Genomic DNA, 26,735 nt, shown 5'->3' with positions numbered 1-26,735 from the left:
TAAAAAGAAGTGATGGACAGGAGGAAGAACACTGTTGTTTGACTGATTGCCTTCCCAGACACCAGCAGTGTTATGGCTGAGGAGGGAGCAGAAAGAGATCACAGTGCACCAGGAGATCATTGTGAGGGGTAGCATGGTTAAACAGGAAGTGTGCAAAGCCTGGCTAACATACCGCAGCCCTCTGTCTGCCCACTCATCCAAGCTACGCCGACAAAACAAGGATGGCGGGCCAAAACCACAGAGAGGTTCGATGCAAAGATCAAGGTTTTGTCTTACCATTATAATACTGAGGCAAAGTGCCTAAGTGTTTATTCACAGCGCCTTGGGCGAATGACAGGAAAATAAACTATGCTTAGAGCCCTAAACACACACACACACACACACACACACACACACACACACACACACACACACACACAAACACATTGACACACAACACAGAACAGTGTACACAGCAGAGTAGAGGAGTTCACGAAAACTTGAGAAAAGTACAAAACTCTTCTTGTACACTTCAGTCATTTGTCCCCTTTTCACTATGGATACACACACGCACACACACATGCACACATACATAAAAACACATATACAGTATCGGTATACACACATATACATATATACACAAACACACAAATATACATACATATATACACACACATTATACTAACACTAGAGAGAACAAAAGAGGTGTATATATATATACAGTATATATACATATATATGTATATATATATGTATATACAGTATATATAGAGAGAGAGAGAGAGAGCGAGAGAGATCTTTTGTTCTCTCTAGTGTGTGAGTATAATGGAGAGTAACCACAAACTATGCCTCTTCACGTAATATCATGAAACTAACAATAACACTTACATTGCATGTATACAACATATTATTTGTTCTTCAGAAGGGAGCCCTGTACTGTAATTAGCACTGCTGGGCACATTGTACTGCTCAGTTTTTGTTGCTTTTTTTCCACATGTATTTAATCATGCAACCAATTAAAACAAATACAAATATGAATCTACTGGTGGTCCAACTTATACCTGCTGGAACCACTCGTGAGATTTAGATCAGATTCCTTGTAAAAAAAAACAAAAAAAAAACAAAAAAAAACATTCACTTGTTGTTGAGATGCCATCACTAGTGCTCCCCTTTGTGGGAAAAACAACTGAATATAAAGAAACAAAAAGGCAACATGATGACACAAAGTGCGGCAATGGGAAGCAAAAAAGCTAAATAAAACCACAAGGTCAGAAGGCGAAACACCAGCCAACAGCATGACTCGGTGGCTGACAGCGCCACTTCATCACGCTAACACCTTGTCTCATTGCTCTTGTCTGTTTACAAATGGAGTGAGCGTGGTCGGCGATTGTGGAGATGTGCTGCGACTGAGCTCCGCAGTGGTGGAGCCTCGTTAAAGACCTGATTAAAGCTTAAGTGACGTCTGATGCTTTTCATCTGCTGCTGTATTCTTAAGTGATGGTGCCGTCACTCAGGAATAAACATGATTACTGACCATAAAAAGAAAAAAAATCGGAGGCTATTCTAGGAAATGGCCCGGCGATGGGTGTTTGGAGGGGGAGAGACAGAAAGAGAGGGGGAGTCCAGGAAAACGGCTTTGTTGAAGTGATTCATCTTAGCGTCTTAAATGAGGACACTGATGCCCATAAAAGGGGCGAAGGAGAATTTGCACCTCCCAAAGCTTGTTTGGAGTGACTTTGAATGAGGTGTGTGGGCGATGTTACAGCGACAGAAACCCAAACAGAGCGCTATTAAATCCCTGCCCACCTTTGAAATAAGGAGACAGCCTCTTTACTCTTTGGAGATGATTTTTTTTTTTTTTGTAATTTCCTGTCTCAATCCCAGCAGACATTCTCCGTCCCCTCCTGATTGAAACCACCTCTTGACCAAGTGCTCACTGACATTTTCAGCATCATTTTAGTAGCCTTGGTAAAGATGTGTTAACCCCTGCTGTACCATTGGCGAAGGCGTAAGATGAACTGTTTCCTTGCTGATCTTTCAAATACGGGAGAGAGCAAGGACATCAACGATTGAGTGAGGACTCTGAAAAACTCAATCCAGCTGTATATACTCAAAGATGAGAATATCCTGAGGGATATGTGTGTGATCTGGGTGTTGATTTCTACTTTAATGACAGCAGTTACAGTTAGTTTTTCAATATTCAGACTCTGTTGTACCCTTTTGGTAGTCTTCCCCTTCCCTTTCTCAATCACCTGAAGAATGTGTAAGTTTTACGTCTTTTAAAGGGAAAGTTCTGATTTTTTTTTTTTTTTTTTTTTAAGTTGAGTCTTATTTCGCACTTACCAATGTTGAGGTTGATTGGCGGACTTCTCGCCAAGAAACCTACTTTGTGTGTGTTGGGGAGAAACTTTAAGTGTGCCTCAGTATGCTTGAATATACAAGGGCATGATCCCTGTAACTCTGCGTGTTTGTTTGTTTTTTGCCCAGCTTTCCAGAGCTATTATGAGGAACAGCACGTGGATTGATCCCAGCAAGAACTAAGCCAATCACTACAATCACTGCTAAGTGGCAAATAGGGCTCAATTCCAAAAATTCTGAACGATCCATTTAAAGAACACAACATTTGCTTATGTGTCACAGTTAATGCACAAATACCGAGATGATAGAAGAATGTAAGTGTTGCAAATGCTTATATTAACATCTCATACCAACCCAGTGATAAATTAGAGTTGCATTTGCATCCAGAAATGGAAGTGAATTGTTGATAAATCATCATTTTTGTCATCATCAAACTAGCCTTCTTAGCGATTTCTGTTTCGGCCCCGCTGCACCACTGTCTCTCTCCATGAGTGACACAACGCCTGCTCGCTCACTTAAACAACAATACCCCCGCCAACTGCTGGTTCACTGTTTTCTCAAAAGTTGACAGACGGTGAAGGAACAGGCTTCATACCAATATTGCTGCAAAAATATTTGTATGCAAAATGTGCTGCGAAGCAGTTAATAAGACCTGAACCACATCCAGGGACACCTTTGGGAGATCTGGAGAATAACACCTGCAGCTTCAAGCATACAAGGTGGCATCAAAATATGCATACACACCCTTTCTTTCGCTTGTCTAAACTATTGTTTGCAGATTGTAATAACATGCCAGCAGGGGTTAATTGAACTGGGTGTGTCCCAGGTGGCGTGATGCACAGCTGTATCTCTTTACATCTAATCACGCGATGATTTTAAAACACACACACACACACACGTTATCATCTCCACAGTAAACCTTACATCACCTTTTACCCAAGTCTTCAGATTTGTGTCTCATGATTTGTGTTCAGAGGTAAAGAGGTCCCTTCAGTGAGACTGACGGAACATACATAATGTCCTCACATGACATCATGAGTAATACCTGGCACACGCGCACACACACACACACACACACACACACACTCACACACGATGACAAATGTATCTGCTGGGATTGTTTTAGTAGCCCTCCCCCTGTGCCTATCACTTCCCCCTCAAGGTTTCGCTCCTCCCTAACCTCTCAATGAGAGCATGTGTTGTCCTCTTTCTCCTATAGGAGGTCATAAAAGTTATTTCTGAGAAGGACTTTGGTCAGTGTATTTTAAATAGAGATGGGAAATAAACACATGACCTATTAGCGCCATAATTGGTGTTATATAACTAAAATGAATAAATAAGACATGCTGCACAACTGGTGGCAGATAAACACATATACGATACGTTAGTCTCTAACCTCCTTGATGTAAAAGCACATAAAGATACCTTAGGTCTCAGATTCTGCCAGCCTGGACTCCTCTGAGCCGTAAATCATGTTTTTTTGGTCTCAGGTAGAATAAGAACAAACAAAAATGCACAATAAGATGTTCTACTCTTCAAAAATGGTCACCAAAATCCTTGAGACAAGGGTTTATGGGCTGCTATAAAGCAAAATCCCTGTTCCTCATTTGACACAATGTTAGAAAAAAAGAGAATGTTCTTCTTTGGTTCCTGTCATAAAATGCAACATAAAAAGAAAGTTCACTTTCATAGTATAAAAACACAGTATTTCCTTCCTTACTAGTACAATTACATTTTTTCTTATGGCACATTATTAGGGTGTAAATGTTGTTAACTGGTCTTGCTAGTCAAACAAAGGTTGTTTGTGTGTTTGATTAATGACTGCAGCAGCTGTACAGTATGCTCGCCTCGCTAATTGGACATAAGTTAACTCTGGACTGCTGTCTGCAGAAGGGAAGAGAAGATTTTCTCTGCATTAAGGCAGAAATATGCACTCATGTACTTCATGCACATTCATGCAGCATTTGTCCTCTGAGGTTCCCATACCATACGATGACATAATAACATATGACAGCGCTGTTCCCATGAGCATAGCACTGCCATCTCTCATGGGTTCCCATGAGAAACCACTTGCACATCATCTGGGTTCTGACAGAGATAGAGAGAATAAGAAAATGAAAGAGACAGCAAAAAAATGAGACAGAGGGAGACTAGGAGAGGAAAACCAGCGGATACTTAACTCCAACCATCTGATACTTTTACAGAAACATGAATTAAGATCCACATGAGAAATCACAGAATGGTGAGTTTACTCTCCCTTACTCATTTACATAAAGGACAAGTTCACACTTGAAGGTACCACAAAGCCTCTTGATGGTGATCAAGCGTTCTGCACCTGCATGAGTGGAGATACCTCCGAGTACCAGCGGGCAGCAGTAGCTTGCATTTGCCTAATCGGAAACCTAGATGCGCCGTTTCATCGTGGATGGAAACAAAGTAACACTTGCCTAACTTTTTCTGGCCACTTTGACTCGGTTTTAGCTGCTTCTAATCAAGAGATAGCCAGGTAAAAAAATGAAAATGGTCAGGAATGATAACAGGAAAATGAGAGAAACCTGTTAATGCTTTGCTTGCGTTCTTATTTTGCACAGATTCTCCCACTGTCGGCCTCTGTTGCTGCTTCAATGTGCTAAATGAGCGATGCCACCAGCAAGGAGAAACTAACGCCAGATTGCAAAAGCGCTGCTAGGACTACGGATGCTTGCTAGAACCAAGTGCAGTCCTGGCGTGTATCCTGTTTAAGGATGTAATGGTTTCTAGTTCTGATGACATTCATGATAAGAAAACAAAATCCCAGACTGTTAGTAATGCCGTTCAAAATATTATTTCCATGTGTGAATACCGTGCATATTAAAATCCTGCCAAACTGTCTGCCATCAAGCAAAGTTAACAGCAGCATTCTCCCAGATTTCAGTGCCCATATCAGAACTTTCTGAACATTGTCCTGCGTATTAATATCATTTACATCTACTATCATACCACGTCAAAATACATTAAGAGCTAATGAAAATAGCCTTCAACCAAGCTTACATGCTAAAGCTATGAAAATTACATAGAAAAATTCTTTTACATATTTGCACAACCCGAGGCCTTTATGAACAGCCCCGATTAAGACAGTAGAGGAATAATTTTGCATACTAACCTAAGTATTTTTGGTTAAATATGTTTCATTAGTGCTGGACTTGTAAAGCTTTTGTATTTATTCACCTTTCATGACAAATTTAGGTGTAAAAACCTTCCAAACCTATGCTCGCATGTAACTTCTTCTCCGGGTTGAGAGAGTGGAGTAGAGCTAAACATATTACATATTACTAAACATATTTCAGAATGATTTTTTTTTTTTAGGTTTACATAACACCTCGATGCTGATCCACAAAAGCTTATCAGACCAAAAGAGTCAAATGCTTTCATAACTTCCTTCTCGTGATTGCCTTGAAACAGATTTCTGACTATTCAGCACAAAAGCTCCTCCATGAAAGAGGGGTTGAGGGTGACAGATGTGACAAAGCTCGCTGAGAGAAAAATTACACTCTCCCATTCTTAATTTTATCCAGATTCAATGAAGAAAAAAAAAAAGAAGGAAGCTGGCAGGTCTTTGTGAAAAGCACTTTATGTTTCCTTCCTTGTCTTGTCAGTTTTTCCCCTCTTCATTGTCAGGCAAGTAAAATAGAAGCGATTTATCACTGCAGCACATGTGAATATCAAATCATCTGCACCAAAAAAATCCTTCACATACCCGCAGTTTCCATTCCTCCTGCTTTGTTTTTTTTATTTCCCATCCGGTCTACGGGCTAGCCAGCATCTTTCCACCCTGCAACCTCCCTTACCACTATCCTCCTACTTTTACGGTCCATTCATCTTGGGTGGTGCTTCCCGCTGCCACCTGTCACCATGGCAACGGCTGCAGTGGGATGTCATTGGTCATTTTATGATATCCCACTGGAGTAAGAGGCAAAGAGGGTGGTTAAGAAAAAAAAAAGGGAGGAATGGGTGAGGGAGTGAGAAAATGGTTTAGGATGATGTGATTGATGAGTGGATGTAATAGAACGGAGGGCATATGTGGGATTAGGGATTGTCTACAAGCACAAAGCAGGGTGAGGGGTGGCACACGTCACTAGAGAGCAAGGGGGGGGGGGGGCATCTACTTGTGCGGTTCATTGCATTTGGGACAATATGTCCAACAAGAGGCTCTAATGAATACTAATGGGGCATTTATACCACACAATGAAGCCACAGGCCTCTCAATATGGAGAGGTCAAGAGCCCTTTCTTTGAAGGACTTGCAGAGGCCACGCCCTTTAAACACCACCAGCTAGAATTAAACACACAATCATACCGAAGCAATCAGTGTTTCCAATATGTTTTGGCAAATAAAGAATAATTAGCAAAGCAAGCAAGTAAGTACCTCCTGCAAAAGAAATAAAGTGACAACTTTCCAGCAGAGATGCAACCGTTCAACCCCACTTTGACCACACAGTTGCCAGTTTAGCACAACTGAAAAAAGACAATGTCAATAGAGAAAGCAACTTCTAGTAAATGAGCAAAGGAGGTGGTCGAAGCTGAACTGAAACAGCCTCAACCTTATGAAACAAGGGCACTCAACATTAGCTGATGTAAATTTCGCGGTTTAAAGGGCAGCGAGCAACAGTCTGGCTCATACACAGGGCCGTGTGCTGTCACAAATACAGAATACAGGCGGTTTACGCCGCCACGGTTTAGTTTCAGTTTAACTGTCAAGCAAATTTGACGTGAACTGACGATATGTTGCAAAAAAACAAAACAAAAAAATGGAGATTAAGATTAGTTACATCAGAGTTTATTTGAAAAGAGGGTTCCATCTCCTGTCTTTCACATTTGGTCTTTTTCCTGTGAGCATTCAATTTTTTGGTGGGAAATTTAGTTGTTTTTTTCTGCTGCATTTGTCTTTGATCATTTCCATCAATCTTTTCTAATGTGTACATCAAAATGCTCATTATGTTGATGGAAACCCAAAAACTGTGTAATCAATACTTCCCTTGATGTTAAGACCTTTGTATCAGTTAGTTAAGCTAAAATAGGTGGGAAGTTGTACCCCTAAAAAGCCATCCCTCAAAGTGATCAAATTTGCTTTAAAGCTGGATTCTCCGTGCCAGTGTAACTCTCGCAGCTCTGGGTCAAACTACCCAGAGTGTTTCTTCAGTTGTTCTGCGATCCAGGAACTACGGCTGTTGATTTCATCGCCACCTGGTGTAAACTGCTTCATCCAAAAAAAAACAACAACTACACGCAGACATCTAATCATGGGAAGCTGGCACAGCCGCGGACGCCAATGGCAGAGACAGCAGAGATCAAACTGGCAAAGCTTACTAGAAGCTGTTTTAAATTAGCAATGCAGATATTCTGTACAGAAAAGAAGCAGAGTTCCTTTTAAAAAAGAAAACCGATAAGGGGCAAAAAGAAAATGACTGTTCCTGAACTATAAGTGTATGCCACTTCCTGTTTTGTTCTTCATGGACACAGAGACTCAGCAGGAAAAATAGTATCTTTGTGTTATTCTAATGAGGAAGTTATGTAATGTTAAACGCTGTGTCCTTTAATTTTCTCCTATTAACATATGATGCAAGAATTTCATCTTTTTTCCCTTTAGAAGCAGCTAAAATTGCCACTTCTTATCACAAGATAGTAAAATGCTGAATTTGCCATCTCCCTGTGGCCACGGCTAAACCAGATGTCCTCTGGAAGCTAGAGAAAGATTGAAAGTTTTTGACCTGTTGCTAAAAAAAAAGAGGAAAGAAAAGACTGCAAACACACCAGCCACCTGAACACCACTGAAGCTCTACCTTATTTTCATTGTCTATGGCTTGAACACAGTATGGAATCTAAAATTACAGCTAATTTGCCACGAAACGCAGCGCAGTCACGCTGTGAGCGAGCTGCAATCAAAGCTGCGAAATGAATGTTAAAAGCACACATTTACCGAGTGCAGGATCTCCACGGAGGCACCAACGCCACACAGACACACAGTAGTGTTGATATCTTGATGATAAACAAGATAGATTGGATGCAAAAAAACAAACAGAGGACAATCTAGTCAATCACATACAACAGCTAGCTAAAATATGAATAACAACAGCATCCCTTAAAAAAACAGACCTCATTTAACACACCCAGATTACACAGGCTTCAAAAGTCTACAGTATAACCTCTGATGGCTCCCCAGCTGTTTTAGTTTAAGCTCTTTTACTGCTTCATATAGAAGAATTTCTCCCTCAAGCTCTGTTTTTAAAATTCTTCACACATCAGCGTTGGTCACACATTCACTTTGATCAAACACTATGGATTGCTCTGAGGAAAGACTGACTAAAGTGGGCACTGTGTATCCACGTTCCATTCAGTCACCGCGTCTACAAACGCTTTTGCCTAACAACGAGGTCAGACAACACGTCATAACCACTTGTATCGTATAATGTTTTGTTGCTGGCAGGGGAAACAGACTGTCAAAGCTGACAGAGGAGAGCTGGCCCCTCTGCACAGTCGGAGGCTGCTGATGAACAAGAGCCGGGCTCTAATAACATGCACAAACAACCAGAACAGGTCGCAAATCTCTGACAGCTTCTTATGCGGTGAGCAGACATCCTCATCAATGTAAATACTACAGGTTGATTTCACTGTAACATCCTCACACACACGCACGCACGCGCGCGCACACACACACACACACACACACACACACACACACACACACACAAACACACCCTTCCCTTTCCATTGGACGTGACGGATAGGGCATGTGCCGGTTTGGCTTTCAGCCAACTATGATTATGAGCCAGCACCCCTTCACGGGTGAGATGACATCTAGCAGGCTCTCACTGACGGTGAGGTGCTGTAACACACATAGACCTGTTGGATAAAAATATACCTGCAGCGCTGTAGCTGTCAGGTTGGTCTTCGACAGCTACGCTAACTAGCCCTGCTGGTAGTGAAAAACCTAACGGTGACTGTGGAAATTCTTATACTAACTTTATATTTTTTGACATCCTTCCCACGAGTGTATTGTAAGCTTTTTCAAACCCTGCTTTAATTCAGCAGTTTGTTCCCCCCAATTTGTCGGTGGACATTTTCATGTATGCGACAGGAAGCTGTCTCAATCAAGCAGGGATGTGAAGCAAGGCAGTCATTTAGCACTCTGTCCAGCCTCTCTTCTTGACAGCACAGATCAAAGACAGCAAGCTGGCGCTCAGATGGTACTCAGATGGCACACATCCATGGAGTGGCTGGATTTCTGGCCTGTTACAATGTTGCCTGGCAGCTGGAAACACATTTCGGGAGATGCTTCAGGCAAACACACAAAAAAGAGACACCGGCTGCAATACTGGAGAGGCAAAATCACAATCCCTAGCTTTTATCTGTATCACAATTTCTTTATTTAATTATCATCAACAAAGTAGCAAAAACAGAAGGAATATATTAAACAGCTATGTAATTTTATGGTCCTTTTCTTCCTATAATTTTAGTTATATTTTCTAAGGACAAGCACGAGTAATGTTTTCCAAGTTCAAGTAATCAATCGTAGTAATTACTCTGAGGGGATGGATTCCTCTCAGAAGGAAATCTATTTCTAGACCTCATCTTAAAAAGCACATAAGCCACAAATAGCAAAGTAACCAATTTTCAATTAAAGCAGTCAGAGTTATCATTGATAGGATAAATATATTCACAATTAATTATTCACCACAAACTTTCCACATCGACCAGCTCTGACTGGGGGATCCCGAGGTGTTCCCAGGCCAGCATGGAGATATAAGCCCTCCACCTGGTCATCAGTCTGCCCTGCGGCCTCCCTCCAGCAGCCTAACTAGATGCCCAAACCAGCTCTAAGCCTCAGCATCTCAAGTCCCACATGTATTACTGAGCTTCTCACCTTACCCCTAAGGGAGAAGCCACCCACCTGCCTGGCAGCTTATATTCTCAATCTTGTTCTTTCAGTCATGGACCGCAGATGAGAATAGGAATGAAGACTGATGGTTATATAGAGAACTTTGCCTTCCGGCTAAGCTCTCTTTCTGCCTATTTGGGGATAATAAAAAAAGGCATTTGAAAATGTTGAAAATTAACTTAGCCTCTCCAGTGTCTAGTGTCATAAACGGTGTTAATATTCTCCTCTTGGACATGGCTGTGAACGACACAAGTTTTCGCAAAGTTAGTCGTCATGTTAGATGCATTTATCAACGAGTCTATCAGTTTAAAAAACAGGTATTCCACAGTATTCCATGTAATAGCAGGAGAATCACACAGTAAAGAAAAACAACAAAACGGGAGCCTGACAAGTAAGCAGTAGTGCAAATATAACGTTACAAAATAGACCAAAAACAAGAGCATATGTTAGTTTTGCTACTAACAACAAGCTAGTCAGAGCATCTCTTGACTTCCCGACAGATTTTCTTCCCAGACTAAGGAAATCAAAGCCAGCGCTGACAAAACCTTAACAGCAATAAGGCACTGTTGCTTGTATTATGAAGTTTGCAATGGAAGACATTAACTGATCCAGGATCATGCCTGAGAAAGCAAATTAACAAAATGAATAAAAGATTGAGTCCCCTCATTAAACCTTCAAGTTTTCTCATAGCAGGGAGTGACTGAGCAATCAATCACTCAAGCCCATCTCTGGGCAAAACAAATTCACTGCTGTCACCCTCAACAATGCGGTCCTGTCCACGATAGTGCACATTCAGAGCATCATCAATGAAACAACTTATACTGAGTGAGTCGTTGGACACAGCCCATTTTCTCTTTAGCTACAGAGAGATTTGATTGCTTTAGACATTCATTTAGCGAACATGCATTAACCCACACGTGCACGACAAAATTTTCATGGACGCTTGTGTGCTGACATCAATGAGCACAGTGTCTGATGAACAAACAGATTCAAACAAGTTTATCTGCTGAGTGCACAGAAACCCACTGCTATGAATAATGAAAGCCTGCTGCTCAATAATAAATGTCTGCATGCTTGCACTGTGCCACTGTGCTTGTTTGGCCTGTGAGGGAGATTTCATTATACCAAGTCCCTTGTTGTCCATGCATGAACAAAGCACGCGCGCACACACACACACATACGCACACACACACACCACACACTAATCACTGCAGCAACCCCTAGCTTGAAAACTACAAGAGCTATCAGAGAAAGAGAAGGGGGGGAAAACACAGTAGAACACAAAAAGAAAGTGCACACACTCAAAAGCCCAGGAGATAAGAGTGCTAAGCCAGCCAATGAGCCTGTTAGTAGGGCAAAACACATCGGGCAAAAGTGGACATGCCTGCCAAATGAAACTTGAGCTGTTCAGTTCATCTTGTTCCCTAATTTGCTAGATGATAAAAAAAATTGGAGTGTTGTCGTCCGTTAAGAATACACAAGAGTGTTTTGTCGTCACACAAGATGAACCAGTCAATCCAGCTACACAATACCGCCACTGACAGTGTATGTATTCACACATACACTCCATATGAAAATGTAGAGTTTCAAGAAACAGGTTGTTAATATGGGTAACATGGAAGAAAAACAGTGTGGTTTAATGCTTCCGCTCCCAGAATTCAGGAGGCAGTTTGTGTTTCCCTTCATGTCATTAGTCATTCTACTTCTCCTTAGAACTCAGCATGATGTGGGGGGGTTCCTCAGCAAGTAACTCTGATTACCTGGGTATTGTTACAATTACACCTGTAGATCGTAGTTGTAAAGATTTAATTTCATCCAATTGATCCAGTTTGTTTGGTTCAATTACAAACTCGGCTTTGTAATAAATTGCTTGTTGGTGTCATAGGGGAAATCACTTAGCCAATCCAGGGTCAACTGAGTTCATTTGGGTTTCTACAGAATTAGAAAGAATACTTGTCATGCAGCGCTTGCTTCCTTTGCAGGTGGGCGGTGCCGTTCAATGATGTTGACTGGGGGCACTTCGGTCCAATACTCCAAGCTTGTGTAAAAACTTTGATCCAGCTACTCCATTCCATCAATCCAACAGTCACACACTCATTCGACATACGCTGCCGACACTGCCGATTGTACATAAATTAATTTTGTATACGTCATTGCTTCTCCTTTTTTTTTTTTTTTGGCAGGGCCAAAATGCTGTCCATGTTGCAAAGGAGTTCATAATTAAAGTAATAACTGCATAGTGACTCTCAAAAAACACTGTAGTACTAACCTTCAAGTTTATTACTTAAGTCTTAACTAGACCTTCAGCTCCTATTGAAAATTTCAACAACAACAACAACAACAAAAAGACATTTCTCACTCCTGTGCAGATGTGGAAGTTGTCCAAAGTTTTCGGGTCTAAACCAGAGTGAGAAAGACATTTAGACATATACGCAGTGGTAGAAGCAGCTTGAAAAGAAGCAGCACAAACAAAGAAAAAACTGTGGGTGGCATTGAGAAAAAGAAAGACATATCATCTCTCACTGAGACCACTGAGACCAGTGCCTGAGTCCACACTAGCTGTGTGTTTCAGGCCACAGGAACAGTATAAGGAATGAGAGGGACTCTAAGTTGGGGGGGGGGGGGGGGGGGCAGAATGTGCAAGAGAGCTAGAAGCTCATTGATTGAATTTTTTCAATACGGTGTAATACAATACTGATCCAATACTTTACAGTGTACTGTGGCTAACTGCCTCCCATCTGTCTGACTGCTGTATACATCCCAGGGGGAACATGTCCAAGTGGATTATACTTTGGTGTAAAACGAATCCCAATCTGTGGCACCCTGCTTTTCTCCAGGTGAAGTGTACCTTAGGCACTCACCTTTTCATTTCCCTGACATCATCACATACTCGGTTGAGGCAAGAAGCCACAAATTTAGAACACTGTACACCAACTGTTCTTCTGCCAGTTTTCTTTGCTCAACATCTAAGATGCATCCCTGTCAGAGAGGAATGGTGGTAGTCTGCCGATACAGCTCAGAGGCAAACTGATTTTCAGTCTCTCGTGCACCCCTGCCTGTTTAAGAAAAGGCTCGGGCAAAAAAAAAATCTTTCAAAGAACTTATCTGCCACAGGAAAGGTGGTCTAACCATAACACGGGGGGGGGGGGTCCTATGTGGTATGTATTTTCAAAATTGCTGCTATGTGATGAAGACAAATGTGAGAAATAGGCTGTTATTCATTTTGCCACAAAAACATTAAAAAAACCAACAACAACCAAACACCATATCCGAGCTTCTGTAACGTTGCCTTGATGTTAGTTACAAAACATGGACACTGTAGCATCCTCTGCATGACACTGTTGAACGGAGAGGTCGGGCAGAGGCAACAGAGAGAATTTACAAACATGGCTGACAATAAGAACTTTCCCTTTAAATCACTCTCTTTTTTAAAGTGTTGGCTATTTCCAGACAATAGTTTACACACTTGTAAAGGAGACACAATGTTTGACAGTAGAAATATGGTGTCAAAGCAGATTGTATCTACTGGAGCTATTGGAGGCAATTGGAGCTGCCACACTGACCACGGGAGTCCTGTAGACCTGTTTGGAGGTCACGCTGCAAGTTCAGAAACACTATAGACAGGCTGCAGAAAAGACGGAAAAGAGGGGTTTTTGGGTGGGAGGGGGTGCTGGCAGAACATGGTGTGATACTTAGTGAAGGTGCCTTTGCTTTGAGAGCTGGAGGGGCAGTACCACAAGGCACAGTAGGCAGGACTGACCATCAGGATGACAAAAAGCTAAAGTCTCATTTCTCTGACAGGTAGGTAAGAAGATGATTTAAAAAAAAAAAAAAAGTTATAAATAATGTTGAATGTCCATACAAGGAAGTGTACTGCCATTTGTAGCCAATCAAAATGGTATTTTGAAAAAAGTGATTAAAAAAAAAAAGCTGGCGCAACTGTGGCAACCAAGCAGGCAGCGGTTGGTCACTGTCCTCCGGGTCTTATTCCAACTATAGCAACAACACGCTCATTGGGGGTCACAAGGTCAGCTGCAGGCATCATGTGACCTGTGTCTCATTACAACCCAGCAACTCCCACACCATCCTCCACTGTATGCACCTACACATAGCTATGACAGCAATGCTTGAAAATGCCACCGCAACAAAAAAAAAAGAAAAGCAAGAGAATGTTCTGTGAATGCAAATGGGACTGAGAGGTAAGACTTCATCTCTCTGGAGCCAAACAAGGTTAAAAAAGGCAAAATGTAACGGAACATGTAACATTGTATTAGCAGCTATATAGATGACTGACTCAATTAAGGCCTTGGCCATCCAATTACTCTGCTATTATAGTGAACAATGATAATAAAGACACTGCTTTGTACTGCCTCGCCATGCAGTTCTTCTGAGAAGCTAAATGATATTTTTAGATTGTGGGGGAGCGCTACGAAAGGTCTCCATGATTCAATTTGCTTTGGAGACTGACTACTCTGTATATGAGTCCAGCGATGCACAATCAAGTAAGTACTGGCCACTCACAAAGGTGCCAGACACCATATAGATATGATCACTCGGCCTCAGCTGAATGTGATATGGGTGACAAGCGGATTGAGAGAATGGAGACCATAGCCGCTCTCCGTCCCTTTTGTTATCCTTGCGTATGACCATCACCAGCCATTAAGAGGGTCCTTGCTTGCCTCTCAAATCAAGACATCTCGAAAGGGAAGCAAATCCAATTCTTCCAGCTGGTACAATTTTCTCCCCTTGGTTGGGTCTGTTTTATTCCTCTTATCAGTGAGCATATTTCAAGCTCCGAGCATTCTCTTCGGTACAGAGTGAAGCTAGAGCGTGTGTGTGTGTGTGTGTGTGTGTGTGTGTGTGTGTGTGTGTGTGTGTGTGTGTGTGTGTGTGTATGAGTGTGTAAATGTGCAAGTAAGAGCAAAAAAAATAGACCGGATCCACAGCAGCTGTTATCACTGCTCCCACACGAATCCTTGTTATCTATCCTGGTCAGTCAGACTTCAGCTTGTCTGTCATTCCCTCTCATCACTGCACCCCTGAGTGTATCTGCATGATTGTATTTGTATGTGTGTGTGTGTGTGTGTGTGTGTGTGTCAGTCACAATCACTGTTACACCATTCTACAACCAAGGGCCTGTTCAAATTAGATCAGCACCTACTCAGCTTGCTCGTAACCCACCACTTCCTGTTTCCCACGCAGGAGAACCCTTCCCCTAACCACTACTAAAGTAGTAGCAGTAGCTACTTGATACAGATCCAAACAAAGAACTTTAGTAGTAATAGTAAAGCTTGATTTTTCCTTCAAATGGATGCTGTAACCTACAGTGTAGACACACATAGCGGGATTTTAAATAACTTTTTATGTGGAGTAGGTACTTCACCAGAAGCCAGTTTAATACATTCTTTTATTCTCAGCATGTTAAGGAACCTCTATTTCATTTTGACCTCAAAGCAAACTTTTTATGCCTGATCCATTCTGGATTTGTAATTTAATTTGAAGCTCCAGGCAACATCTGGCTAGGTGAATGAGAGCCAGACTCCTGCTTCCGCCCCTCCACAGTCAAGTAGGATCCCTAACTATAGGTCTGCCTTTTAAAACCTGGTCAAGCCTTCAGGCATCGTGTTCGCTGCAAAACTGGCAATCGCCATTAGCCTCAATGGAAGAGGTCAGCCCCAACTGTGCAGCAAAAGCTCCTATAAAGACAGATGGCGGCAGGAGCGGAAGATGATTTATAGATATGGGAGAATCAGACAGTGGGACAGAGGAAGGGGGTGAGACTGACAAAAAAAACAGACATAAAAGAGAATAAACAGAGAGAAAAAGCTAGTAAAGAAAAGCAATGAGTAAAGAGGAGGCAGCAGCAGTGGAGGCAGCAGCAGAGGAGGCAGCAGCAGCGGAGGCAGCGGTGAGGCCAGGCCTGTCTGTCAGCACCTATCAGTCCTCCTGAGGCTTCGCTACGTAAACCAGGCTCTCGCCTCAAGTTTGTGTTAACATTTGCATGACCACGCACAAGATTAAAATGACCTTTGACCTTATCTCACACCGCAGGCTCTAGTAGGCTGCAGTTTTACCATTTCACTGTAGGTCTGAAGGTTTTCCTGGAGGCAGCTCATGCCAAGCTTGTTTAAGTCCTCACACTCATCTGGTATCAAGCCAGAACGGAAGGAAGAAGACACACGGATACACACACAAACCACATACGTTTGCAAAATGGAGTCGTTAGGTGTATACCTGCAAGGACAGCATGCTTTTTTTTACCGTAAGCTGCAGTCTGCAGTGTTCGGAATAACTGAAGTTGTTAACATGGTTTAAAAGTCATACATAACCTTCCCCTTGCCTGTCCCATCATCCCCCATCCATCTGCTTTCTCGCTTTTTTTTTTTTTTTTTTTTACTTCTTGCCATCTTGTTTAGCTGGAGGATCCAAACAAGCCCTGAGTAACATTATCTTCCGAGTGGCAGCCTAGTTACACTGCAGTCCATCTGCTCCTGCTCACGGGGCTCTGGATGTATGTATACTTGTATTGATCTTGAGTGCAGATATAAACCTGCTCGGAACTGTTTCTTATCTCAGGACTTATTGCATTTTGTTCCATTTTGGCAGCAATGAAGCTAAAAGCAGCTTCATCACTTTTAGTTGGAACCTTGTGAACTGGGAACTGCTACGATTTGTACTCGTTCAGGACCTAAAGGCCATTAAATGATTAATGGATGAGTGATCAAATTTTGATTCTTTCAGAAGCTGATAGCCAAAGATGTGATCTGAGAACTGCAGTTGTGTGCTGAGGTTATTTATTTATTTATTTCAGATCTTGATGCAACCCTGGCATCAACTGTAGCTGTTTGAATGACAGACAAGTGAATAGTTCATCGCAGTAGTCCAGCCTGCTGGAGATGAATGCATACCAGTTTCTCTAGATCATGCTGTGACATAAGGGCTCTTATCCTTCTGATATCTGTCAGATGGAAGAAGTCAGGTTTTCTTAATGACTGAATGTCAAATTCAAATCTGGAAGAAGAGATTTAATAAGGCTCCTTTTGTTGTTGTTTAATGTGAGTTTTTTTTGCCGAAATACAGCCCAGAATGTAAATTCAATTCCTACAAAAGGGAGAAAGATCTCTTTTCATTTCATGTCACAGCTCCAAACTACCTACTAAATCTTTTGAAACATATCACAGTAATGAGTATGTTAATGTTTGGTCTGTCTTACTGTATGGGGCCAGTAGATAGCAGGCACCTTGCAGTGGCAAATGGCCATGTCAAGAGAATGATGTTTCACAGCTTCAGCTTGCTGCCTGAACGGCTTCACTTGGACCTCCAAGGCAATGAATCATAGTCACACATCCGCCATTTCCTGTCACCTACAGAGGTGCCACAAAAGATGCGGAAAGATTCACACGCAATCTCACACACACAAGAGCACATACACCCACACTGGAAAACCATTGCTCCTGAGCAAGGATGAAGACAAGCCTTCGGACAGGGTCATTAATATTATTTCTAACACACACGAGCGCAAATTTGAGGACCAGTGTTTTCCCTCTTATATAATAGAAGCCTTGCACACACTCCAGGCTGTAGGCATGTGTTAGGCAGTTATGTAAGGGACAGTTGTGTCTTATACCATTTCCCATTGCCTGACTAGGGAGATCAGCTCTTACCATTTAATAATTTGAATTTTTAACTTTATCAAGACATCAAAAAAAGAAGAAGAAGAAAGCAAAACATACTATATTCTGAACCCCAGGGCTATACATTTCCCCGCGCACAGAATGAAGCCGATGAGGATAGCAGCAGTGGTCTTTCACTGAAAATTATTTTTAAGTAGATGCTTCTTCTACCTGTATAAAATAGTTTCCGTTTTGGCTGAATTGGTAAGTTGCAAATGACTGACTGACTTGCAGGTCATCGAGTCGCAGCAGCCAGTCAAGTGTTGGACTTTCACATTTGCTGCTGCTGTTTCAAAATTATTCCGTGTGAACTGTTCTCTATTATGTCATCAGGGGGTGTTGTGACAGATCTGCTCTCTAGAGTCCAATAAAAAAAAAAATCACAGTTTTGAAGGTTGCTGCTTCTAACCAAAAAAAAAAAGAAGAAAAGAAACGACATTCACTTATCACAGATTCTCAGCATGAGCACATCACGGCAGTTCTCCGGCAGATTTCTCCGTGACCTTTTCAAACACAAGTGTTTCATGTCTTTCCTCTAGTCCATTTAGAAAATCAGTGATTTTACTGAAGCAGTGTCCAACTGTCTGTCAACCTCTGGGGCTGCTGTCTGACCAGCACTGCGGCGAGGCCCTCTTCCTTCAACGGTCCAGACAGCAGCACCCTACGCCTTCTTCCAGACCTCTGACTTAAGCCTGAGACAGCGGCAAAGCCAGATTTGTGTTTGTGAGCCACTGCCAGTATGTGACCTGCTGTTTGTAACAATGGGGACAACATGCTCTTGCAAGAAGCCATTTACTTGAGTACAGTTCAGTGAATAAAACTGCAATCAAATGCTTTGTGGATGGTACAGCGCTGTGCAATGATGATTGTAAGAAAAGTACACTTTAACAACAACATATTATTTGGATCCCAACATAAAAATTACAGACGAGCAATTGAGCTCAAGGACTTTTAAACCGTCTACCCTTTCCCAACCATCTGATGTGTAAGGTTAGCTGACCTCTTCACTTGTCATGGGGAACTAAGAGCAAAGCAATGAGAACTGAATACACAGATGAAGTGATTTCTGAGTAAGACAGTTAGGACTAGGGGTTCTTACTGAGGATTTATTTGTCATTTCCTTCTCACCAAAGACAAAGGAAAAGAAAGCTTGCATCCACTTCCTATTTCCCCATCTGAGGTGGAAGAAGCACACACTCATAGCCTCTGCTGGGCTTCTCTCCAGCACAATTCAGAAAAGCCGTTTGCTGGGGACTCATGCAAATCCAAACCAAGCTGGTTCCTTGCTGTGAGCTGTAAATGAACAGTCAAATATTGGCTCCTAATTGAAGGCAGCAGTTGTCTGTGGGCGCAGGCATCCCTGCTGTGAAATTACGGACAAACACACTAGGACACTAAGAGACTATTTCCCCTCTTGTGCTCCTTTTTTTCTGTTCTCTTCATTCCTTTTTTAGCCTTGCTTGATCTTTTTTGGACAGTTTATAGAAGGTAAGATTATAAGGAAAATATAAATTGGGGCATTTCCTGCAACAACAATCATGAGCTAAAAACGTACCGAACATTTCTGAGCGTGTGGTGGTACAGTATGCCTGAAATACCAGCCCAAACGCTTCTTTTATTTTCTACCTCTTGCTTGGCTCTAATCCTTCACTGTCTTTTCGTCTAAACCTCTTTCTTCCTGGCCCTTATCCAGAGTTAGGACAGGAACAACAAGAAAAATTAGTGCTTATGAAAATCCTGTGTGTCTGTAATTGAATATGAATGTCAGGAGTCCTGACAGAAAAACACTTACATTGGTAAACACATCTCACCTCCTATTTCTCCAACTTCCTGTTCAACAGCCATCACCAGGGTATGTGACCCTCCAGGTCAATAACAACCCATCATTCACAAAGTGGAAAGAAGATAGTGGGCAGTGGAAGAGAGAGCACAAAGAGATCACGAGAAAGATCACCGTTTTGCTTAACTTTACATATTCAAGTCTAGTGAAATATATACAACCTCAAAGTCGAGCTGGAGAGATCATTTCAAAATCACTTGGCAACATTACGATTTACACAAGACAGAGAATATATGGCGACGCGAAGGGGTTGATACAGTAACTTGTAGTTGCCTTGGTAATACGATTACCCTAATCATGAACATTAACACCACACCTCACCACCTCAGACACAATTATCGAGTAGCTATTCAGAAAACCCTGTATCTGATTTGGTCCTGGAGCAAACCAAAGCTACATTGTGCTGAGGAAAAGTATCAGACTACGTTTGCCATTAAAATGTACATATGAAACCATGGGAGTGTCCTTGGCAGACCATGGCTTCGCACTTTTTTTGGGGGGCTCGTTTTGGCTTTCAGTTGAGAGAATAATGCAGGTCAGTCAAAGAACACTAGTTGCTCCAGTTTCCCAAATACCAGGCAATTACAGGACTGAATGACTGAAAAATACATCATGTGCTTGCAGCAGACAGTCCACCACCAAGAGTAAGGCTTAAATACGGCACCTGGAACCAACATTTGGAGCTAAAAAACAAACAAACCCTAAATTTGCTTTTATTTCAAGAAGTCTGTAAAAAAAACTACTAAGCGAGCACAAGCTGCTAACTGCTAGCCCAAGACCACTAGCATTCATACGCTTCTGTTGCCAAGATCTTCTTCCCATCTTCTCCCTCCGCCCTAACAACTAGAACCTCGCCCACAATAGCATACCGCAATAGTTCTTGTAGTGTCTCCTGACCAAGACATGGCAAGAATTTATGGTACAATGAATATCTAATGTAATCTTATATGGTGAATCTGACGCAACCATCATGACACACAAAATATCCTGTATTCTGATCCCGACATAAAACAACAAACTTTTCTTCAATTTCAACTGCTCTCTACCACTGCATCACCTGCTTGCAAGGTCAAAGTTTAAATCATTTGAAATTCAAGAGCTTAATGACAAAATCCTGCAGTGTGTGAAGCCAAAACCAATGCTTCGACCTAGATGAGCACCAGTCCTTTCCCCACAGGAACACAGGAGGGCCAGAGCCTTTTCATTGCTGATAAGTGTTGTGTCCCTACCTTGGCTCGCTAAAAGTAACAGAAGTAAACTGAGGAAGACATCAGAGGGATACTTGACAAGAATGATAAAGGGGGCAAAGACAGCCATGAGGATCCACTCTAATACAGGTGGCTGCTTATCCTGATGGGACTGTTTTTGCCCAGCTGGAAGAGTCAAAGATGTAGTCAGACAGGTCTCTTTCAGAGCTGTCTTGTCAGCTCATTGAGACACCAAAATACTCAGGTGCAGCTGCGCTGAAAAAAAAAAAAAGCTGAATAATTAATCGCTATTGGGAGCAAAACAGTGTATTACCTCCTTGTAATAAGAATATAATATCTCATAATTTGTGTCTCATTGCAAGACCCCATGAACATCCTGTTTCTCTGATTTACAGAGAAAGAATGAAATAAGGAGAGAAGCAGTGTGGCAAGTTAAAGGAGAGAAAAAAAAGGAGTCAGTAGAAGCTGCATGCACATGCAAACCAGGTGCAGGATAACATCAGATGAGGAGGGTGGTTATCTGCACACCAGCTTTTAGCTCCTGATACTTTATTGACATTATGAGGGAAAATTTTGACCCATCCACCAGGCCAGTGAGGATGCCAAGTGTAGTATCCAGCTGTTAAAGATCAAATAACTGTGCACATAAACAATTTGACAGTCCAATTAATCTTTAATTTCTCTGAGTCAATTTCATTTTTCGACACTGTAATTAGCTTTTATGTTACTGTTTTCATGAATAATTTTCTGTGTATTTCAAAATAAAAGAAAAATGCAAATAAATCCTGACGTGGTTTAAAAAAAAAACCCCACTGAATAACAACTCTTGATGCACAAGAGAAAAGTATTGCAAGCAGGAGAAAAAAAAACAAGTAGACTATTGGCAGTTTAAAAAAAAAACAGAAAAAAAGGAGAAAAGGAGAAAACAAATTAAGGAGAGCAGTCACTTTTAACTGTCAGAGCAAAATGTCACAGCCAACACAGACGTGGACAAAGACCAAAATGAGCTGGTAGTGGCAGTAGCAGTGAGGCACAAGGAGCACCAGTCAGATGGACTGAACTGAGCCCTGGTGTCCCACTGTCAGCCCAGCTCAGACCCGGGACAGAAGCAGTATTATAGAGCTGTGGGCCTGGCCAAGAGGAGGAACAATAGGTCCTGTGTGTGGGAGCCTCTGGAGCATCCTAACAGCTGAGAGATAGCAGGGCAGACTATGGCTTCTCTAAATGCCACATAAAGGGGCGTTACACTGCCCTCACATGAATCCTCTTTCCCAGAATCCCTGGCCCACCTTCCTCTCACCTCCTCCTCATGCCATGCACTTGTCAATCATTCTTACTTTCATCTTTTTCCTTTCTCTTTACACACTCTCTCATTATGCCCTCTGTAAGTCTACATGCCCTCCTATCAGCGATCTCTACCTCAGTGGAGAAAAACAAAGAAAAACAGAGATATTCTTGCGAGCATGAGAAAGCCAGGGACTGGCAAAGGATCAGAAAAATGTCAACAAATAAGAGAGGTCCAAAAGCCTTTACAGGAGGCGTGCCAATGTGTTTCTATCACAAGGGCCTCAGAAAAACAGAGAAAATATGAGAAACCGTAAACTGTGCCGGAAGGTCACCCCTCAGGGCAAAGAGCTCAAAAGCAGAATCTGCTAAAACATGGTTGTATTCTAAGAATACACCTGTAGTCAAGGCCATGTGCAAGGCAAAAATTGGGCAACAAAAACAGATGGATATATAAAAGATCAGATCCATCCTTTACATCTTTTCCAGCAATCTGTGTGTGTGTAAAAGTAATTTAGGGAAGAGATATTTATGTCTTGAAGGACACTTACACTCAGCCAATAAGGCAATTATTTTTTTTGTTTTTGTTTTTTTACAAATGTGATCCCTCTGAGCTGTTATGAAACTCAGCCTGTAGCCTCCACTCAGTCATGTGATAGTTCGGACACCACCAATGCAATCTGATAAATTCAACAGCTGCAGGAGGGCTTAGCCTATTTTGTCCAAACAGTCCTTGCTGTTTGCACTATGCTACATATTTGCTCCATAAACAATTTCAAAATACCTCTGGGCTTATCTCTAGTTACCTCTGTGTCATGATTCAATTTGAAGCACAACTCTAAAAGTTTCTGTTATTTTTGTGTTTGTGCATTTCCATGCTTCATGATCTGAATCTGTGTGCTCCTTTTTTTCCCAAGGCAATTTATGGAAAGGTGTGCTTTTTAACAAAAAAAAAAAAGTTTTATGACAAAATATAACCACAGCAATCTGAAAATTATACATTTATTACATCCAGCAAATACCAAGATCACCTCCTGGAAGGATTTCTCCTGACTTTACACAGATAGCATGTAGAACTGCATTAAAGAATATCTCATCTGAGACAATCAAACCTGAAGTGATCCCAGGACCTTAGTGCTTTAATCTTATTCAAAAGTTACTGAATATTAGTCAGGTATCAGGGTCATAGACAGCACAAGCACCAACTGCTGTATTTACATCTTTCTCACCCCCAGTTTATGCTTTTTGGGGACAATCACCACTATTTGAATCCATGAAAGGCATTGGTTGAAGGCTAGAGCACAGTATCCCACTGTTTCTATCAAGTATTTTCAGCACTGCATCACTTCAGAATGGAGAAAGAGCCACCCACATATATTTAGCTTGAAGGTAATAGTGACTGATAGATTAAACAGCTATAGCAACAAAATTGTCCAAAAACTTTTTTTTTTCAAACTCTTAAGTGCACCACATAATATAATCCACATCTTCTTTATCCAGCTGTATGTTCAGTAAACCAAAAAGGCTTTAATTTGAGCAAAAACTAACTATAACCCTTCCTGCTCTGTACTACTGTAAATCAGCTGGTCGCAATCAGTCCTACAATGAAGAATTGTTGTTTATTCATTTTGTTTGTTTGTGGACATTCAGAAGATGTGGACTGCAACTGATGCTTCGCTTTTGGGCAGTTTTGCTGTTGTTTCTAGTTCATTGACATAGGGCACCATTAGCTTCAAGCTAAATATACATTACTGGCTATATCCCTGTTCCGGAGCCATGCACATGAGATGCAGGAAGCAAAAATTAATCTTTGTGAGCTCAAGACACCTATTTATGAGTACTTGAAATGCAAAATACACTTTATGACTGAGGTATTGCTTTAATCAGAATGCAGATTTCCACTAGAGGCTGCTCTTCACTGTAAAGAAGAAATACAGTAGCTGCCAGCTGCATCCTTAGAACCTATTCTGATTCTGCTGCCTTAGATGGACAGACCGCAAGAAAACATCATCAGGTTAATTAAGCCCACACAACACCAGATCATGGATTCCAACAAATATCAAATATAAAAGCTGATCATTGCAAAACATTCCTTAAAATTACACTGTTCCTCATGCCCACTTTTCTTGCTGCACTTGAAGTATTACAAAGAAGGTTTCGAATTTCACAAAGCATGATTTTCACTGGGGCTGAAGGGGAAGGCTACCATCCCCCCATGACTGCAAGCAGGCTGAGCTAGAGAGAGACCCCAGCCTCACTGTGGCAAGTCAATGCATTCTTAGTGGGGGGAATTAAATGCCAGTGGTTTGCTTATTATACGAAATTGCAACTCTGCAGCCCAATTACCAAGTACACACATGAAAGATGACTTCAGCAGCGTGTTGAATAGTTTTGAGGAGAAGGCAAATATTTGTTCTCCGGGTTCCCACCAATGTGATATTTCTCAGCCTGAACATCAAGACGCTGCTGCCCGGAGGAGCGTACAGATGTGGAGTATAACAATGTAGCATCCTTCAAAAAATTCTACGTACGTTAATTTCATCCTTTTAAAACATATTTAGTACTTTTAAACGCGTTGACTACTTCAGAGTCCAGCGCTGTCAGCGTTGCCTAATGTGTCACCTATGTTCCGAGTTAATGTGGTACAGTCAGTGATGGCCAGACAGGCTTGAATTACCAACACAGACCGTTACGAGCTAACACTTAAAGTCGAGCTAATGTTACAACATGGTGACTCGGGTTTTCAGGCTTGGCTGAGGTGTAACATCATCTTGACGGTACTGAAGTCAGTTTTCAAATAAATAAATAAAAATAAGCTACACTCGTGTGTGTCAGACGACCATAGATGAGAAATTACCTGATTCACTCGTTTAATCCTTTCTTATTTTCTGTCCATCCTCATTGAGCTGCGGAGCATGCCACCGTGTCCAGTAATTTAAATCCCCGGGTCGGATCCATGATTCTCTGATATCAAATGTACTCCTACTGGAAGAGGCGGCGGCGGAGGAGAAGAATCCAGGTACTTTTTCCAAAGGGATTCTCTGAGTGGATATCGGTGAAACGGGTACTAAACGTTCTCAAGACGATCTAATAACGTGTTTTATGACAAGGAAAATGTCCGCTAATTTTACTAATTTGAGGCAAAATTGTTAATTCCACACAAGTGTCTCAGAAATGATGCTAATTAGTTGGAAAATGTCCCCATAATAAGGAGCAACAATGGTACGTACCACTCTATTGTTGGGGCGCGAGAGCGTCCCGTGCAACTGCTTCACTGGAGGAGGTGGACGAACCTGTGCTGGCCAATGACTGCAGGCAGCGACGTGGAGTACTCAACGTCACTCAGCATAGGAAATAATCCAAGTAAACAATCGATATCGTCTCTTATACAAGCCTTCACGCTGTTGTGTTGGAATTGAGTTATGACGTACAAATACAGAAAATGCATCCAAGTCATTCTCCGCACACCCTAACAGTTTCACGTTTAATCCTTGAATATGTGCAAATAAATAGAAATAAATCAGTGCTTATCCCATTTTGAACGTTCTTCTGGTTTAATTCAGCTATGATGAACTAAAATTATGCACGCTGTTATATAACGAATTCTCGTTTTCTGTAGTCCCTTTTTAGCAATATGTATTCTGATGTTCACACTGTATTGTATTTGATTTTTGTGTTTTTTGTCTCGTGTGTTTGTATTTTTTTTAACATATTGAAACCTTGAATTGGCCTTGAATATCCATTCATGTCAGCTGAATGTCAATGTTCAAGAAAGAAGTTTAAGAAACATAGATTCAATCCATATGTTGTGCATTGCTCTGACTGTGTTTAAATGGAATACCTAAAAAAAATTAAAGTAACAGGGGTAACATGCCCTGCCCTTTTCTCCTGTTCTGTGCTTAAGGGTCTGGAGAATAACTTGTGAGATTTTCTCCTTCTTGACAATTTGGTCTCAATGAGATTTTTCTTTTTTTGTAAACTGCTCTTGCCCAATGTGCCAGCAATTCACATGCCAAGTTAGACATCAATCGGATGAGCAGTTGATAAGATAATCATTTCAGTCTCATTCGGACGTCAAAATGGCAAGCGAATGCAATCTTGAGCCTTTGTTCTAGCAAGAGCTTGTGGCCATCAGTGTTTTTGAGTTTTATTGTAATTGAAATGATGTCTATAATACACATATATTGCCAATCACTGACAGAATCTCCTCAGAAATTGTCATATATCCATTAATATTATTTTCTTTTTAATTTAACAATAATAGCCTGTACAGTACATATGTGACATACAAATAGAGTGTCATTAATATATTGGAACTGTATAACAAGCAGTATACACATACAGGCACATAAAAACAAATTAAATCATTTGATAAAGACAAAGGCAGTTGCAACTACGGGGGCAGCATGGCTCAGAGGTAGAGTGGCTGTCTAGCAACCGAAGGGTTGGTGGTTCGATCCTCACATCCCCCATCGACCA

The 26,735-nt window shown here is 41.5% G+C and overlaps 1 protein-coding gene across 3 annotated transcripts in view; it reads right to left on the bottom strand.

Moving 5' to 3' along the window:
- wasf1 (WASP family member 1) overlaps positions 1–25,567 on the bottom strand; it is a 59,629-nt gene extending 34,062 nt beyond the window's left edge. For 2 of the 3 annotated variants that reach the window (XM_086190031.1, XM_086190030.1), the window contains exon 1: positions 25,114–25,565. The gene's annotated coding sequence lies outside the window, so the exon portion shown is untranslated. Of the gene's footprint in view, positions 1–25,113 lie in introns of all 3 variants that reach the window. The other variant, XM_086190032.1, reaches the window with a different exon arrangement.
- Positions 25,568–26,735: the final 1,168 nt, after the last annotated feature.

Source organism: Aulostomus chinensis, chromosome 20, assembly GCF_037954235.1.
Source record: "Aulostomus chinensis isolate RoL2024-O1b breed Wild chromosome 20, RoL_Achi_v1.0, whole genome shotgun sequence".
Lineage (NCBI taxonomy): Eukaryota > Metazoa > Chordata > Actinopteri > Syngnathiformes > Aulostomidae > Aulostomus > Aulostomus chinensis.
This window is presented reverse-complemented; position numbering and strand designations above follow the sequence as displayed.